The sequence below is a fragment of the Heterodontus francisci genome, chromosome 22, assembly GCF_036365525.1.
Source record: "Heterodontus francisci isolate sHetFra1 chromosome 22, sHetFra1.hap1, whole genome shotgun sequence".
NCBI classification, from domain to species: Eukaryota; Metazoa; Chordata; class Chondrichthyes; order Heterodontiformes; family Heterodontidae; genus Heterodontus; species Heterodontus francisci.
In genome coordinates this window covers 49,910,855-49,927,725 of record NC_090392.1, presented here as the reverse complement: position 1 = coordinate 49,927,725, position 16,871 = coordinate 49,910,855, and positions in this window count along the sequence as shown.

The following is a 16,871-nucleotide window of genomic DNA, read 5'->3' as shown; positions in this document are numbered from 1 at the left end:
TACCATCCCATGTAATTAATCAATAGTGTCTGTACAACATTACCCCCAATGTATTTAATCAATAGTGTCTGCACAACATTACCACCCCCATGTAAATAATCAATTGTGTCTGTACAACATTACCCCCAATGTATTTAATCAACAGTGTTTGTACAACATTACTCCCCCCATGTAAATAGCTAACAGTATCTGTCCAACATTACCCCCAATGTATTTAATCAATTGTGTCTGTCCAACATTACCCCCAATGTATTTAATCAACAGTGTCTGTACAACATTACCCCCCATGTAAATAATCAACAGTGTCTGTACAACATTACCCCCAATGTAATTAATCAATAGTGTCTGTACCACATTACCCCCAATGTATTTAATCAATAGTGTCTGCACAACATTACCACCCCCATGTAAATAATCAATTGTGTCTGTACAACATTACCCCCAATGTATTTAATCAACAGTGTTTGTACAACATTACTCCCCCCATGTAAATAGCTAACAGTATCTGTCCAACATTACCCCCAATGTATTTAATCAATTGTGTCTGTCCAACATTACCCCCAATGTATTTAATCAATAGTGTCTGCACAACATTACCACCCCCATGTAAATAATCAATTGTGTCTGTACAACATTACCCCCAATGTATTTAATCAACAGTGTCTGTACAACATTACCCCCATGTAAATAATCAATTGTGTCTGTACCACATTACGCCCAATGTATTTAATCAATAGTGTCTGTACAACACCACCACCATGTAAATAATCAATAGTGTCTGTACCACATTACCCCCAATGTAATTAATCAATAGTGTCTGCACAACACCACCCCCATGAAAATAATCAATTGTGTCTGTACAACATTACCCCCAATGTAAATAATCAATAGTGTCTGTACAACATTACCCCCAATGTAAATAATCAATTGTGTCTGTACCACATTACCCCCAATGTAATTAATCAATAGTGTCTGTACAACACCACCACCATGTAAATAATCAATAGTGTCTGTACCACATTACCCCCAATGTAATTAATCAATAGTGTCTGTACAACATTACCCCCATGTAAATAATCAATTGTGTCTGTGCCACATTACCCCCAATGTAATTAATCAATAGTGTCTGTACAACACCACCACCATGTAAATAATCAATAGTGTCTGTACCACATTACCCCCAATGTAATTAATCAATAGTGTCTGCACAACACCACCCCCATGTAAATAATCAATTGTGTCTGTACAACATTACCCCCAATGTAAATAATCAATAGTGTGTGTACAACATTACCCCCAATGTAAATAATCAATAGTGTCTGTACCACATTACCCCCAATGTAATTAATCAATAGTGTCTGGACAACATTACCCCCATGTAAATAATCAATAGTGTCTGTACAACATTACCACCCCCATGTAAATAATCAATAGTGTCTGCACAACATTACCACCCCCATGTAAATAATCAATTGTGTCTGTACAACATTACCCCCAATGTATTTAATCAACAGTGTTTGTACAACATTACTCCCCCCATGTAAATAGCTAACAGTATCTGTCCAACATTACCCCCAATGTATTTAATCAATTGTGTCTGTTCAACATTACCCCCAATGTAGTTAATCAACAGTGTCTGTACAACATTACCCCCCATGTAAATAATCAACAGTGTCTGTACAACATTACCCCCAATGTAATTAATCAATAGTGTCTGTACCACATTACCCCCAATGTATTTAATCAATAGTGTCTGCACAACATTACCACCCCCATGTAAATAATCAATTGTGTCTGTACAACATTACCCCCAATGTATTTAATCAACAGTGTTTGTACAACATTACTCCCCCCATGTAAATAGCTAACAGTATCTGTCCAACATTACCCCCAATGTATTTAATCAATTGTGTCTGTCCAACATTACCCCCAATGTATTTAATCAATAGTGTCTGCACAACATTACCACCCCCATGTAAATAATCAATTGTGTCTGTACAACATTACCCCCAATGTATTTAATCAACAGTGTCTGTACAACATTACCCCCATGTAAATAATCAATTGTGTCTGTACCACATTACCCCCAATGTAATTAATCAATAGTGTCTGTACAACACCACCACCATGTAAATAATCAATAGTGTCTGTACCACATTACCCCCAATGTAATTAATCAATAGTGTCTGCACAACACCACCCCCATGAAAATAATCAATTGTGTCTGTACAACATTACCCCCAATGTAAATAATCAATAGTGTCTGTACAACATTACCCCCAATGTAAATAATCAATTGTGTCTGTACCACATTACCCCCAATGTAATTAATCAATAGTGTCTGTACAACACCACCACCATGTAAATAATCAATAGTGTCTGTACCACATTACCCCCAATGTAATTAATCAATAGTGTCTGTACAACATTACCCCCATGTAAATAATCAATTGTGTCTGTGCCACATTACCCCCAATGTAATTAATCAATAGTGTCTGTACAACACCACCACCATGTAAATAATCAATAGTGTCTGTACCACATTACCCCCAATGTAATTAATCAATAGTGTCTGCACAACACCACCCCCATGTAAATAATCAATTGTGTCTGTACAACATTACCCCCAATGTAAATAATCAATAGTGTGTGTACAACATTACCCCCAATGTAAATAATCAATAGTGTCTGTACCACATTACCCCCAATGTAATTAATCAATAGTGTCTGGACAACATTACCCCCATGTAAATAATCAACAGTGTTTGTACAACATTACTCCCCCCATGTAAATAGCTAACAGTATCTGTACAACATTACCCCCAATGTAATTAATCAATAGTGTCTGTACAACACCACCCCCATGTAAATAATCAATTGTGTCTGTACCACATTACCCCCAATGTAATTAATCAATAGTGTCTGTACAACATTACCCCCATGTAAATAATCAATAGTGTCTGGACAACATTACCCCCAATGTATTTAATCAATAGTGTCTGTACAACGTTACCACCCCCATGTAAATAATCAATATAGTGTCTGTACAACATTACCCCCAATGTATTTAATCAATAGTGTCTGTACAACATTACCCCCAATGTATTTAATCAATAGTGTCTGTACAACATTATCCCCAATGTATTTAATCAATAGTGTCTGTACAACATTACCACCCCCATGTAAATAATCAATAGTGTCTGTACAACATTACCCCCAATGTATTTAATCAATAGTGTCTGTACAACATTACCCCCAATGTATTTAATCAATAGTGTCTGTACAACATTACCCCCAATGTATTTAATCAATAGTGTCTGTACAACATTACCCCCAATGTATATAATCAATAGTGTCTGTACAACATTACCACCCCCATGTAAATAATCAATAGTGTCTGTACAACATTACCCCCAATGTATTTAATCAACAGTGTCTGTACAACATTACCCCCAATGTATTTAATCAATAGTGTCTGTACAACATTACCCCCAATGTATTTAATCAATAGTGTCTGTACAACATTACCACCCCCATGTAAATAATCAATAGTGTCTGTACAACATTACCCCCAATGTATTTAATCAACAGTGTCTGTACAACATTACCCCCAATGTATTTAAACAATAGTGTCTGTACAACATTACCCCCAATGTATTTAATCAATAGTGTCTGTACAACATTACCACCCCCATGTAAATAATCAATAGTGTCTGTACAACATTACCCCCAATGTATTTAATCAATAGTGTCTGTACAACATTACCCCCAATGTATTTAATCAATAGTGTCTGTACAACATTACCCCCAATGTATTTAATCAATAGTGTCTGTACAACATTACCACCCCCATGTAAATAATCAATAGTGTCTGTACAACATTACCCCCAATGTATTTAATCATTAGTGTCTGTACAACATTACCCCCAATGTATTTAATCAATAGTGTCTGTACAACATTACCCCCAATGTAATTAATCAATAGTGTCTGTACAACATTACCCCCAATGTATTTAATCAATAGTGTCTGTACAACATTACCCCCAATGTATTTAATCAACAGTGTCTGTACAACATTACCACCCCCATGTAAATAATCAATAGTGTCTGTACAACATTACCCCCAATGTATTTAATCAACAGTGTCTGTACAACATTACCACCCCCATGTAAATAATCAATAGTGTCTGTACAACATTACCACCCCCATGTAATTAATCAATAGTGTCTGTACAACATTACCCCCAATGTATTTAATCAATAGTGTCTGTACAACATTACCCCCAATGTATTTAATCAATAGTGTCTGTACAACATTACCCCCAATGTATTTAATCAACAGTGTCTGTACAACATTACCACCCCCATGTAAATAATCAATAGTGTCTGTACAACATTACCCCCAATGTATTTAATCAATAGTGTCTGTACAACATTACCCCCAATGTATTTAATCAATAGTGTCTGTACAACATTACCCCCAATGTATTTAATCAATAGTGTCTGTACAACATTACCACCCCCATGTAAATAATCAATAGTGTCTGTACAACATTACCCCCAATGTATTTAATCAATAGTGTCTGTACAACATTACCCCCAATGTATTTAATCAATAGTGTCTGTACAACATTACCCCCAATGTATTTAATCAATAGTGTCTGTACAACATTACCCCCAATGTAATTAATCAATAGTGTCTGTACAACATTACCCCCAATGTATTTAATCAATAGTGTCTGTACAACATTACCCCCAATGTATTTAATCAACAGTGTCTGTACAACATTACCACCCCCATGTAAATAATCAATAGTGTCTGTACAACATTACCCCCAATGTATTTAATCAACAGTGTCTGTACAACATTACCACCCCCATGTAAATAATCAATAGTGTCTGTACAACATTACCACCCCCATGTAATTAATCAATAGTGTCTGTACAACATTACCCCCAATGTATTTAATCAATAGTGTCTGTACAACATTACCCCCAATGTATTTAATCAATAGTGTCTGTACAACATTACCCCCAATGTATTTAATCAACAGTGTCTGTACAACATTACCACCCCCATGTAAATAATCAATAGTGTCTGTACAACATTACCCCCAATGTGTTTTATCAATAGTGTCTGTACAACATTGCCACCCCCATGTAAATAATCAATAGTGTCTGTACAACATTACCCCCAATGTATTTTATCAATAGTATCTGTACAACATTACCACCCCCATGTAATTAATCAATAGTGTCTGTACAACATTACCCCCAATGTATTTAATCAACAGTGTCTGTACAACATTACCACCCCCATGTAATTAATCAATAGTGTCTGTACAACATTACCCCCAATGTATTTAATCAACAGTGTCTGTACAACATTACCACCCCCATGTAAATAATCAATAGTGTCTGTACAACATTACCACCCCCATGTAATTAATCAATAGTGTCTGTACAACATTACCCCCAATGTATTTAATCAATAGTGTCTGTACAACATTACCCCCAATGTATTTAATCAATAGTGTCTGTCCAACATTACCCCCAATGTATTTAATCAACAGTGTCTGTACAACATTACCACCCCCATGTAAATAATCAATAGTGTCTGTACAACATTACCACCCCCATGTAATTAATCAATAGTGTCTGTACAACATTACCCCCAATGTATTTAATCAACAGTGTCTGTACAACATTACCACCCCCATGTAATTAATCAATAGTGTCTGTACAACATTACCCCCAATGTATTTTATCAATAGTGTCTGTACAACATTACCCCCAATGTATTTAATCAATAGTGTCTGTACAACATTACCCCCAATGTATTTAATCAACAGTGTCTGTACAACATTACCACCCCCATGTAAATAATCAATAGTGTCTGTACAACATTACCACCCCCATGTAATTAATCAATAGTGTCTGTACAACATTACCCCCAATGTATTTAATCAACAGTGTCTGTACAACATTACCACCCCCATGTAATTAATCAATAGTGTCTGTACAACATTACCCCCAATGTATTTAATCAACAGTGTCTGTACAACATTACCACCCCCATGTAATTAATCAATAGTGTCTGTACAACATTACCCCCAATGTATTTAATCAACAGTGTCTGTACAACATTACCACCCCCATGTAATTAATCAATAGTGTCTGTACAACATTACCCCCAATGTATTTAATCAACAGTGTCTGTACAACATTACCACCCCCATGTAATTAATCAATAGTGTCTGTACAACATTACCCCCAATGTATTTAATCAACAGTGTCTGTACAACATTACCACCCCCATGTAATTAATCAATAGTGTCTGTACAACATTACCCCCAATGTATTTAATCAATAGTGTCTGTACAACATTACCCCCAATGTATTTAATCAACAGTGTCTGTACAACATTACCACCCCCATGTAAATAATCAATAGTGTCTGTACAACATTACCACCCCCATGTAATTAATCAATAGTGTCTGTACAACATTACCCCCAATGTATTTAATCAACAGTGTCTGTACAACATTACCACCCCCATGTAATTAATCAATAGTGTCTGTACAACATTACCCCCAATGTATTTTATCAATAGTGTCTGTACAACATTACCCCCAATGTATTTAATCAATAGTGTCTGTACAACATTACCCCCAATGTATTTAATCAACAGTGTCTGTACAACATTACCACCCCCATGTAAATAATCAATAGTGTCTGTACAACATTACCACCCCCATGTAATTAATCAATAGTGTCTGTACAACATTACCCCCAATGTATTTAATCAATTGTGTCTGTACAACATTAACACCCCCATGTAAATAATCAATAGTGTCTGTACAACATTACCACCCCCATGTAATTAATCAATAGTGTCTGTACAACATTACCCCCAATGTATTTAATCAACAGTGTCTGTACAACATTACCACCCCCATGTAATTAATCAATAGTGTCTGTACAACATTACCCCCAATGTATTTTATCAATAGTGTCTGTGCAACATTACCCCCAATGTATTTAATCAATAGTGTCTGTACAACATTACCCCCAATGTATTTAATCAACAGTGTCTGTACAACATTACCACCCCCATGTAAATAATCAATAGTGTCTGTACAACATTACCACCCCCATGTAATTAATCAATAGTGTCTGTACAACATTACCCCCAATGTATTTAATCAATTGTGTCTGTACAACATTACCACCCCCATGTAATTAATCAATAGTGTCTGTACAACATTACCCCCAATGTATTTAATCAACAGTGTCTGTACAACATTACCCCCCATGTAAATAATCAACAGTGTCTGTACAACATTACCCCCAATGTAATTAATCAATAGTGTCTGTACAACATTACCCCCAATGTATTTAATCAATCCTGTCTGTACAACATTACCCCCAATGTATTTAATCAATAGTGTCTGTACAACATTACCACCCCCATGTAAATAATCAACAATGTTTGTACAACATTACTCCCCCCATGTAAATAGCTAACAGTATCTGTACAACATTACCCCCAATGTATTTAATCAATTGTGTCTGTACAACATTACCACCCCCATGTAAATAATCAATAGTGTCTGTACAACATTACCACCCCCATGTAATTAATCAATAGTGTCTGTACAACATTACCCCCAATGTATTTAATCAATAGTGTCTGCACAACATTACCACCCCATGTAAATAATCAATTGTGTCTGTACAACATTACCCCCAATGTATTTAATCAACAGTGTCTGTACAACATTACCCCCAATGTAAATAATCAACAGTGTCTGTACAACATTACCCCCCATGTAAATAATCAACAGTGTCTGTACAACATTACCCCCAATGTAATTAATCAATAGTGTCTGTACCACATTACCCCCAATGTAATTAATCAATAGTGTCTGCACAACATTACCACCCCCATGTAAATAATCAACAGTGTCTGTACAACATTACCCCTAATGTAATTAATCAATAGTGTCTGTACCACATTACCCCCAATGTAATTAATCAATAGTGTCTGTACAACATTACCCCCAATGTAATTAATCAATAGTGTCTGTACAACATTACCCCTAATGTAATTAATCAATAGTGTCTGTACAACATTACCCCCATGTAAATAATCAACAGTGTCTGTACAACATTACCCCCAATGTAATTAATCAATAGTGTCTGTACCACATTACCCCCAATGTAATTAATCAATAGTGTCTGCACAACATTACCACCCCGATGTAAATAATCAATTGTGTCTGTACAACATTACCCCCAATGTAAATAATCAATAGTGTCTGTACCACATTACCCCCAATGTAATTAATCAATTGTGTCTGTACAACATTACCCCCATGTAAATAATCAATAGTGTCTGTACAACATTACCCCCAATGTAATTAATCAATAGTGTCTGTACCACATTACCCCCAATGTAATTAATCAATAGTGTCTGCACAACATTACCCCCAATGTAATTAATCAATAGTGTCTGCACAACATTACCACCCCCATGTAAATAATCAATTGTGTCTGTACAACATTACCCCCAATGTAAATAATCAATAGTGTCTGTACCACATTACCCCCAATGTAATTAATCAATAGTGTCTGTACAACACCACCCCCATTTAAATAATCAATAGTGTCTGTACCACATTACCCCCATGTAAATAATCAATTGTGTCTGTACAACATTACCCCCATGTAAATAATCAATTGTGTCTGTACCACATTACCCCCAATGTAATTAATCAATAGTGTCTGTACAACATTACTCCCATGTAAATAGCTAACAGTATCTGTACAACATTACCCCCAATGTAATTAATCAATAGTGTCTGTCCAACACCACCCCCATGTAAATAATCAATAGTGTCTGTACCACATTACCCCCAATGTAATGAATCAATACTGTCTGGACAACACCACCCCCATGTAAATAATCAATTGTGTCTGTACCACATTACCCCCAATGTAATTAATCAATAGTGTCTGTACAACATTACCTCCATGTAAATAATCAACAGTGTTTGTACAACATTACTCCCCCCATGTAACTAGCTAACAGTATCTGTACAACATTACCCCCAATGTAATTAATCAATAGTGTCTGTACAACACCACCCCCATGTAAATAATCAATAGTGTCTGTAGCACATTACCCCCAATGTAATTAATCAATAGTGTCTGTACAACACCACCCCCATGTAAATAATCAATTGTGTCTGTACCACATTACCCCCAATGTAATTAATCAATAGTGTCTGTACAACATTACCCCCATGTAAATAATCAACAGTGTTTGTACAACATTACTCCCCCCATGTAAATAGCTAACAGTATCTGTACAACATTACCCCCAATGTAATTAATCAATAGTGTCTGTACAACATTACCACCCCCATGTAAATAATCAATAGTGTCTGTACAACATTACCCCCCATGTAAATAATCAATTGTGTCTGTACCACATTACCCCCAATGTAATTAATCAATAGTGTCTGTACGACATTACCACCCCCATGTAAATAATCAACAGTGTCTGTACAACATTACCCCCATGTAAATAATCAATAGTGTCTGTACCACATTACCGCCAATGTAATTAATCAATAGTGTCTGTACAACACCACCCCCATGTAAATAATCAATAGTGTCTGTACCACATTACCCCCAATGTAATTAATCAATAGTGTCTGTACAACATTACCACCCCCATGTAAATAATCAATAGTGTCTGTACAACATTACCCCCCATGTAAATAATCAATTGTGTCTGTACGACATTACCACCCCCATGTAAATAATCAATAGTGTCTGTACAACATTACCCCTAATGTCATTAATCAATAGTGTCTGTACAACATTACCCCCAATGTATTTAATCAATTGTGTCTGTACAACATTACCCCCCATGTAAATAATCAATTGTGTCTGTACCACATTACCCCCAATGTAAATAATCAATTGTGTCTGTACAACATTACCCCCCATGTAAATAATCAATTGTGTCTGTACCACATTACCCCTAATGTAATTAATCAATAGTGTCTGTACAACATTACCCCCCATGTAAATAATCAATAGTGTCTGTACCACATTACCCCTAATGTAATTAATCAATAGTGTCTGTACAACATTACCCCCCATGTAAATAATCAATAGTGTCTGTACAACATTACCCCCCATGTAAATAATCAATAGTGTCTGTACAACATTACCCCCCATGTAAATAATCAATAGTGTCTGTACCACATTACCCCTAATGTAATTAATCAATAGTGTCTGTACAACATTACCCCCCCATGTAAATAATCAATAGTGTCTGTACCACATTACCCCTAATGTAATTAATCAATAGTGTCTGTACAACATTACCCCCCATGTAAATAATCAATAGTGTCTGTACAACATTACCCCCCATGTAAATAATCAATAGTGTCTGTACAACATTACCCCCCATGTAAATAATCAATAGTGTCTGTACAACATTACCCCCCATGTAAATAATCAATAGTGTCTGTACAACATTACCCCCCATGTAAATAATCAGTTGTGTCTGTACCACATTACCCCCAATGTAAATAATCAATTGTGTCTGTACCACATTACCCCTAATGTAAATAATCAATTGTGACTGTACCACATTACCCCCAATGTAAATAATCCCCAATGTAAATAATCAATTGTGTCTGTACAACATTACCCCCCATGTAAATAATCAATTGTGTCTGTACCACATTACCTCTAATGTAATTAATCAATAGTGTCTGTACAACATTACCCCCCATGTAAATAATCAATAGTGTCTGTACAACATTACCCCCCATGTAAATAATCAATTGTGTCTGTACCACATTACCCCCAATGTAATTAATCAATAGTGTCTGGACAACATTACCCCTAATGTAATTAATCAATAGTGTCTGTACAACATTACCCCCCATGTAAATAATCAATTGTGTCTGTACCACATTACCCCCAATGTAATTAATCAATAGTGTCTGTACAACATTACCCCCAATGTAAATAATCAATTGTGTCTGTACCACATTACCCCTAATGTAATTAATCAATAGTGTCTGTACAACATTACCCCCAATGTATTTAATCAATTGTGTCTGTACAACATTACCCCCAATGTAAATAATCAATTGTGTCTGTACCACATTACCCCTAATGTAATTAATCAATTGTGTCTGTACCACATTACCCCTAATGTAAATAATCAATTGTGTCTGTACCACATTACATCTCTCCGAGATGGCTCGGAGAGCATCTGCAGCGCACTGTCGGCAATGCTGCATGCCTTTATTTAAACCACTGCAAAAAAAAAAAACCCTGAGCAAATGTAATCACCTCTAAGTCTGCCAAATGATGCTTCACCTCCCGAAGGACGTGGATGAGCTTTCCGGACGTCGATGGTGGGCACTGAGGAAATGGCTTATTACCTGCACCAGATTCCACCCCCCCTCCCCCCCCCTTTACCCCCCTTCCACCCCCCCCCCCACCCCCGTCCCCTTCCCTGCTCCACCCTCTCAGCTCACCCCCTCACAACCCCGTCCCAGCCCGCCCCCCCCTCGCACCATCTTCACCCCGCACCCCCTTCCCCTGCACCCCCCCCCCACCCCCTCCCTCTACCCCTCCCCCTTGCATCCCCTCCTCCCACCGGCACCATCCTCCACCTGTGTAGGGGCCCCAACAACCCCACTGCCTTGTGGGCGTCTCGGGAGAGACCAAGGCTAAGGGAGTAAACCCTAACAGAAAATCCGGAGCGGAACCCCGTAGGCGGTCATGTGTCACCTTTGGCATGTTTCCGGCAGTTCCTGCAGCCATACTGGTGCCAAACGTCGTGTCCTGCACTCCTTTGGACCCCACCAGAAAGGCCGAGAGGGGGGTTTTGACGACTGGGCAACTCTCAACCTCCATAAATTTGCCCAGGCATGCGCCATGGAGAGGTCACTCCATAGTTGCCTCACAGCGACTGAAACAACACGGAAGGCAGCAGTTACGGGTTATAAGTCCAGATAAATTGGCGTAGAAACTGGGCGCCACGGGTTGCCTTTGTCGGTGGGAGAGGTCATTGCACCTCACTGGACAGCTACCGCCCGCCTCAAACCGGGCAGCCCCCGGTCAATAAGGTTCTGTCCCGCCACAGTCTGCCTGCTTCAATGGGTGCTTGGAGCTCAGGGTCATTGCCCGAAAGGTGGACTGTTACACCGCACCAAACAACATGAAAAAAGGAAAGAAGGTACCAGCCCTTCGCTTTGCAAGCTGGAACGTCAGAACTATGTGTCCTGGCCTGTCGGAAGACCTTACACAAATCAACGATTCTCGGAAGACCGCCATCATTAACAACGAGCTCAGTAGACTCAATGTGGACATTGCAGCACTTCAGGAGACTCGCCTCCCCGCGAGTGGCTCTCTAGCAGAGCAAGACTACACCTTCTTCTGGCAGGGCAGGGATCCTGAAGAACCAAGACAGCATGGAGTGGGCTTCGCCATCAGAAACTCCTTGCTCAGCATGATAGAGCCTCCCTCAAATGGCTCGGAACGCATACTGTCCATCCGACTGCTCACCACCTCTGGTCCAGTACACCTACTCAGCATCTATGCTCCAACACTCTGTTCCGCACCTGAAGCTAAAGACCAGTTCTATGAACAACTCCATAACATCATTAGCAGCATCCCCAACACCGAACACCTATTCCTGCTGGGGGACTTTAATGCCAGGGTTGGGGCCGACCATGACTCATGGCCCTCCTGCCTTGGGCGCTATGGCGTTGGAAGGATGAATGAGAACGGGCAGAGACTGCTTGAGTTGTGTACCTATCATAACCTCTGCATCACCAACTCGTTCTTTCACACTAAACCCTGTCACCAGGTTTCATGGAGGCACCCAAGATCACGTCGTTGGCACCAGCTAGACCTCATTGTCACAAGGCGAGCCGCCTTAAACAGTGTTCAAATCACACGCAGCTTCCACAGTGCGGACTGCGACACCGACCACTCCCTGGTGTGCAGCAAGGTTAGACTCAGACCAAAGAAGTTGCATCATTCCAAGCAGAAGGGCCACCCGCGCATCAACACGAGCAGAATTTCTCACCCACAGCTGTTACAAAAATTTCTAAATTCACTTGTAACAGCCCTTCAAAACACTCCCACAGGGGATGCTGAGACCAAGTGGGCCCACATCAGAGACGCCATCTATGAGTCAGCTTTGACCACCTACGGCAAAAGTGCGAAGAGAAATGCAGACTGGTTTCAATCTCATAATGAAGAGCTGGAACCTGTCATAGCCGCTAAGCGCATTGCACTTTTGAACTACAAGAAAGCCCCCAGCGATTTAACATCCGCAGCACTTAAAGCAGCCAGAAGTACTGCACAAAGAACAGCTAGGCGTTGCGCAAACGACTACTGGCAACACCTATGCAGTCATATTCAGCTGGCCTCAGACACCGGAAACATCAGAGGAATGTATGATGGCATGAAGAGAGCTCTTGGGCCAACCATCAAGAAGATCACCCCCCTCAAATCTAAATCGGGGGACATAATCACTGACCAACGCAAACAGATGGACCGCTGGGTTGAGCACTACCTAGAACTGTACTCCAGGGAGAATGCTGTCACTGAGACTGCCCTCAATGCAGCCCAGCCTCTACCAGTCATGGATGAGGTGGACATACAGCCAACCAAATCGGAACTCAGTGATGCCATTGATTCCCTAGCCAGCGGAAAAGCCCCTGGGAAGGACAGCATTACCCCTGAAATAATCAAGAGTGCCAAGCCTGCTATACTCTCAGCACTACATGAACTGCTATGCCTGTGCTGGGACGAGGGAGCAGTACCCCAGGACATGCGCGATGCCAACATCATCACCCTCTATAAAAACAAAGGTGACCGCGGTGACTGCAACAACTACCGTGGAATCTCCCTGCTCAGCATAGTGGGGAAAGTCTTTGCTCGAGTCGCTCTGAACAGGCTCCAGAAGCTGGCCGAGCGCGTCTACCCTGAGGCACAGTGTGGCTTTCGTGCAGAGAGATCGACTATTGACATGCTGTTCTCCCTTCGTCAGATACAGGAGAAATGCCGTGAACAACAGATGCCCCTCTACATTGCTTTCATTGATCTCACCAAAGCCTTTGACCTCGTCAGCAGACGTGGTCTCTTCAGACTACTAGAAAAGATCGGATGTCCACCAAAGCTACTAAGTATCATCACCTCATTCCATGACAATATGAAAGGCACAATTCAACATGGTGGCTCCTCATCAGAGCCCTTTCCTATCCTGAGTGGTGTGAAACAGGGCTGTGTTCTCGCACCCACACTTTTTGGCATTTTCTTCTCCCTGCTGCTTTCACATGCGTTCAAATCCTCTGAAGAAGGAATTTTCCTCCACACAAGATCAGGGGGCAGGTTGTTCAACCTTGCCCGTCTAAGAGCGAAGTCCAAAGTACGGAAAGTCCTCATCAGAGAACTCCTCTTTGCTGACGATGCTGCTTTAACATCTCACACTGAAGAATGCCTGCAGAGTCTCATCGACAGGTTTGCGTCTGCCTGCAATGAATTTGGCCTAACCATCAGCCTCAAGAAAACGAACATCATGGGGCAGGATGTCAGAAATGCTCCATCCATCAATATTGGCGACCACGCTCTGGAAGTGGTTCAAGAGTTCACCTACCTAGGCTCAACTATCACCAGTAACCTGTCTCTAGATGCAGAAATCAACAAGCGCATGGGTAAGGCTTCCACTGCTATGTTCAGACTGGCCAAGAGAGTGTGGGAAAATGGCGCACTGACACGGAACACAAAAGTCCGAGTGTATCAGGCCTGTGTCCTCAGTACCTTGCTCTACGGCAGCGAGGCCTGGACAACGTATGCCAGCCAAGAGCGACGTCTCAATTCATTCCATCTTCGCTGCCTTCGGAGAATACTTGGCATCAGGTGGCAGGACTATATCTCCAACACAGAAGTCCTTGAAGCGGCCAACATCCCCAGCTTATACACACTACTGAGTCAGCGGCGCTTGAGATGGCTTGGCCATGTGAGCCGCATGGAAGATGGCAGGATCCCCAAAGACACATTGTACAGCGAGCTCGCCACTGGTATCAGACCCACCGGCCGTCCATGTCTCCGTTATAAAGACGTCTGCAAATGCGACATGAAATCGTGTGATATTGATCACAAGTCGTGGGAGTCAGTTGCCAGCATTCGCCAGAGCTGGCGGGCAGCCATAAAGACAGGGCTAAATTGTGGCGAGTCGAAGAGAAAGACAGAGGCGCAAGGGGAGAGCCAACTGTGCAACAGCCCCAACAAACAAATTTCTCTGCAGCACCTGTGGAAGAGCCTGTCACTCCAGAATTGGCCTTTATAGCCACTCCAGGCGCTGCTTCACAAACCACTGACCACCTCCAGGCGCGTATCCATTGTCTCTCGAGATAAGGAGGCCCAAAAGAATTAATCAATAGTGTCTGTACAACATTACCCCCCATGTAAATAATCAATAGTGTCTGTACCACATTACCCCTAATGTAATTAATCAATAGTGTCTGTACAACATTACCCCCCATGTAAATAATCAATAGTGTCTGTACCACATTACCCCTAATGTAATTAATCAATAGTGTCTGTACAACATTACCCCTAATGTAAATAATCAATAGTGTCTGTACAACATTACCCCCAATGTAAATAATCAATAGTGTCTGTACAACATTACCCCCAATGTAATTAATCAATAGTGTCTGTACCACATTACCCCCAATGTAATTAATCAATAGTGTCTGTACAACATTACCCCCATGTAAATAATCAACAGTGTTTGTACAACATTACTCCCCCCATGTAAATAGCTAACAGTATCTGTACAACATTACCCCCAATGTAATTAATCAATAGTGTCTGTACAACATTACCCCCATGTAAATAATCAATAGTGTCTGTACCACATTACCCCCAATGTAATTAATCAATAGTGTCTGTACAACACCACCCCCATGTAAATAATCAATTGTGTCTGTACCACATTACCCCCAATGTAATCAATAGTGTCTGTACAACGTTACCACCCCCATGTAAATAATCAATAGTGTCTGTACAACATTACCCCCAATGTATTTAATCAATAGTGTCTGTACAACATTACCCCCAACGTATTTAATCAATAGTGTCTGTACAACATTACCCCCAATGTATTTAATCAATAGTGTCTGTACAACATTACCCCCAATGTATTTAATCAATAGTGTCTGTACAACATTACCACCCCCATGTAAATAATCAATAGTGTCTGTACAACATTACCCCCAATGTATTTAATCAATAGTGTCTGTACAACATTACCCCCAATGTATTTACTCAATAGTGTCTGTACAACATTACCCCCAATGTATTTAATCAATAGTGTCTGTACAACATTACCCCCAATGTATTTAATCAATAGTGTCTGTACAACATTACCCCCAATGTATTTAATCAACAGTGTCTGTACAACATTACCCCCAATGTATTTAATCAATAGTGTCTGTACAACATTACCCCCAATGTATTTAATCAATAGTGTCTGTACAACATTACCCCCAATGTATTTAATCAATAGTGTCTGTACAACATTACCCCCAATGTATTTAATCAACAGTGTCTGTACAACATTACCCCCAATGTATTTAATCAATAGTGTCTGTACAACATTACCCCCAATGTATTTACTCAATAGTGTCTGTACAACATTACCCCCAATGTATTTAATCAATAGTGTCTGTACAACATTACCCCCAATGTATTTAATCAATAGTGTCTGTACAACATTACCCCCAATGTATTTAATCAATAGTGTCTGTACAACA